Source organism: Argopecten irradians, unplaced genomic scaffold (assembly GCF_041381155.1).
Source record: "Argopecten irradians isolate NY unplaced genomic scaffold, Ai_NY scaffold_0890, whole genome shotgun sequence".
In the NCBI taxonomy this organism is placed as follows: domain Eukaryota; kingdom Metazoa; phylum Mollusca; class Bivalvia; order Pectinida; family Pectinidae; genus Argopecten; species Argopecten irradians.
This window is the reverse complement of record NW_027188357.1, coordinates 20,877-24,818: the sequence shown is the minus strand read 5'-3', so window position 1 is coordinate 24,818 and position 3,942 is coordinate 20,877. Positions and strand designations below refer to the sequence as shown.

Below are 3,942 nucleotides of genomic sequence, written 5' to 3'. Positions count from 1 at the left end.
GATCAATGGAAGATCAGAATTGACTGTCTGCAACACGTCTCGCAAAAACAAAATGAAATTTGTTATGTTGGCATTTGGAGGTGGATTGTAGATGAAGACAAGTTGCGTTAGTACATCTCTGTGCAATATAGTAGCAACGACAGTTTCTATTCCAAATAGGGTGAATGATTTAATGTCTTCCAGGTGGATTTTTGAGTAAACAACCATTCCTTTGTATGGCCTATTTTGGTTAGTGGTCGTGGAATCATCAGCACGGATCATAGTGAAACCTGGAAGTTTGTACATGCTATCATGATCAGATGGTTGTAGCCGGGGCTTTCGGATATTGCAATGATATCTGCAGACAGCATATATCTTGAGCTACGAGGTCACTTATGTGCAAGTGAAGTGATGATCTACTATTGTGATACACAATTTTCAGATCAGTCTGAATTGTATTCAGACATGGAATGCATGGCTGTAGGTATGCATATTGCCTTAGCCTGTTCATTTCTTGTGTCACTGCTTGGGAAACTGAAATTTTATTTTCACTCAATTTCAGTATATGCACATTTTCTAGCTTTCGGACTCTGCTAAGGCCAACATAATGCATATGCTCCTGTTTTTCTGTTGCCAAAGTGTAGAACAGCAGTGTCCATGGTTGAACCTTGTGCCTTGTGTATTGTTTTCGCTGCAGCTAATTTCAAGGGAAATTGTCTGCGTGTAACAAAGCACGATTGATTTCTCCCAACAGGAAACTTTCTGGTGATTTCAAGAAACTGGAGTCCATGTTTTACAAATGCCATGAGCATACAAATGAGAGAACTTCATTCTTGTCTTAGAGCCAGTGCTTGGTTCAGGAAAAAAGGACCCAAATTATACTGCATCTTGCTGAATCATTAACTCTGAAGTCCAGTTTCTTTACAATTCCTGGAGTTCCATTTGTTAGCCCATCTTCAACATCAACATTGACACATACTTCTGCTGGTAAGTTCTCTGCAATGTCCAACTGTAGAAATAAGCCCATTGTTTTGGATGGATTATCTGGAATCTGATCAAGAATCTTTGATTTAACTGCTTCAGACATATCTCCGTTAACAGTATCTATTGCTTGCACAGAACATTTTGAATGCATGCTTGCATTTTGAAAGGCACTTCCATTGTGAGTGTTGACCTCTGCGTTTGTGGTGAAAAGGAATGGTTTACGAGAGACAGTTTCAGGTTCTTGAATGATATTTTGGGAAAGTTTGCTCAGGTCTTCTGATGTATAAAGCCCTTCTCTCAGTCTGTTCAAAAGTTCTGCAAATTCAGCATCATCTTTCTGACGCATGATTTCTGTGAGCTCAAATAATTCAAAGTGATCAATCCATAAGTTCATTGCAAGTGGACCAAAATCTTCTTTCAGGTCTTCAAAGATCCAACCATCCATGACTGGTTTCAGCTGATAGAGGTCACCGATTGCTATGATGCTCACGCCACCAAAGGGAGTTTCCGATGCAAATATTTCTTGTAGCCTTCTATTGATGTAATTGAACATCTTGTTGCCCACCATGGATATTTCATCAATGAAAACAACTTTGAGACTATGGAATTTCACTCTTAGTGTGTCAAGTTGTTGAGAATCAAGTGGTTTGTATCTGAATCCTTGGTTGGCAGGAATACAAAACAATGAATGGATAGTGCTTCCTCCTATGTTGTGAGCTGCTTTTCCCGTGGGTGCACAAAGAACCGCTTTTGTTTCATCTGGACATTCTCCTAATTGTTTTGCAAAGAATCTTGTAATTGCCTGGAATAATGCAGTTGTAAGCACACTCTTTCCAACGCCAGCTCCTCCAGTCAAAAAACAGTAAATTGGCTTGCTTTCAGTCTTAAACCAATGGAGTACATGATTGAAGAACATCTCTTGCTTACTGTTCAATGACTGTGCCAATGTCATATACTCATCATTGGACATATCGTTAACATATGATTCCTTTGAATCAATCTGTTTTCTAGTTATACCAAGGTCTACTGCTAAGTCATAATTTTGCTGGGTTTGTCCGGGTCAAAGCATCCATACAGAGCGCTTGGTGTTGATTCCTCGTTTCTGTCTATTTCTTCAATATGCTGTATGCCTGGTGCAACAACACGTGCATTTTCTTGCATTTGCAGATGGTCTTCAACAAGCTCAATATCTTGTGCACCTTTGTCTTCGTAGTCCTTTTTGTTCGCTTGAATTGTGTGCAAATGATTATTGGTAGCTTTGTTCATAGCTATTGAATTCACCTAGCAAGTCACTGATTTCGTCACGCCAAGGTTTAAAAAGCATAAGCTGTTCACGGTAATGGTTTTCAGCATCATGGACCTTGCTGAACCTGACATATGCGTATGATTTTCATTGTACTCCTCTTTTTCAGCACAGTGCCGTCTCTCATGAGATATTCACTGGTATTAACATCTTGAATTTCATCATCAAGTGTTTGGAAGTCATCTAGATTGTTCTCATCTAATCCTTCATTTTCATCTTCATTAGCTTCTTCAATATTTTCCAGCAAGTATCCGTCTGAAGATTGTTTTACTTTTTTCCTCTTGCCATTTGGAAGTATTGCTTCAAATTTGGATACAAAATCTGCCAAACAACACTGTTGCATTGCTCGCGGTCGCCTTTGGTAACGTTTCACATGATTGTCAGACTCAATGTTTGTGGAGTTTTTGGGCATATCTTCCAAAATGTGTGTTGGTTTTAGCAAGTAAGTGCGGGGTCCTTAGGCTCAGAGGTGTTTATGAACACAACGCTTCTACTTGATCTGCGTAAATTCATTTGCAAAACCAAATATGCTGCCTCTTGGGCACAAACCTCAACATGAGTGAGAAATTTGTTTCCTATGTGTCTAACTTGTTGTTTTAAGTCGGTATTTCCTTTTTGGACATCTCTGCATGCTTGATACAGTAAGTTGGACATGCCTCTTTGTCCTTTCGATATGTAAGAAACAATATATGAAGCACAGGAATAGGCATCAAGTACAAACTGAACGTCTATGTTTGCTTCCCATGATTCCAAAAGAACCTTGTTGTAGGAATTGATTCTTACTTATGAAGGTTTGCGAGCCAGGAAGATTTTGGGTGATGTCAAAGATGATCTGATTGCATTCAAATACATTTCTTCAGTCATTTCAAGTTTTTGAAGGAATTCTGGAAAAGAAATATCCTCTCCCATTGTCATTGTATGCAGCATTTCACAAATATTAATGAAATTTGCCTGAACTTTTGGATTTGTCTCGTATTCAACTTCTTTTAATGGTTCTAAGATCAGAGTCTTATGCATTGGGAACAGTGGAAATCCGAATCGACAAACAGCCTTTCCCCTTTTTCTGCATGTACGTGCGTGCCGGTGAGTCTGATAATTAATCAAATCTGGCCTGTCACTTTCTTTGGAGCAAGTAGAATGTGCATCAATGAAACTTTCGACTTCATGGTTGGCATCTTGTCCATATCGTGGAGCATTTTCAATCCATGCCAACATATGTATATGAGGTGAACCTCTTTGCTGAAACTCAACTCGATAGAAAAAATCTTTCACTTTACCTAAGGGTTCAGAGGCTCCTTTCAAAACTTTAGATATGAAAATTTGTACCCTGTTCTGGAAATACCTTGCACATGTCACAGGATCTGACTTGATTAATTCACATTTCTCTACCCAAGGCAAAGTTTGTAACTCTTCATCTGTGAAATCTTTGTTTTTGAGTAGTTTACCAAGGACCCTTAAAAGGCTGTGCCATCTTGTTTCCGCAGCAGAGAAAGAACAAAACCATGTAGGAATACCTAATTGCCGAATCATTGCAAATATGTCCTTCTTTGCTTGTTCCCAGTATGCTGGAGACCCTCTAATTGTACGCAACACTCTGAAACCTTCATTCAGTCTAACAACATTGTCAAATGAAGCTGAATTAAGAACATCTGCGGCAGTTATTTTCTTACTTGTAT

The 3,942-nt window shown here is 39.0% G+C and overlaps 1 pseudogene; it reads right to left on the bottom strand.

Annotated features, from left to right (window-relative positions):
- Window positions 1–835: 835 nt before the first annotated feature.
- Window positions 836–3,481, bottom strand: LOC138313756 (uncharacterized; annotated as a pseudogene).
- Window positions 3,482–3,942: the final 461 nt, after the last annotated feature.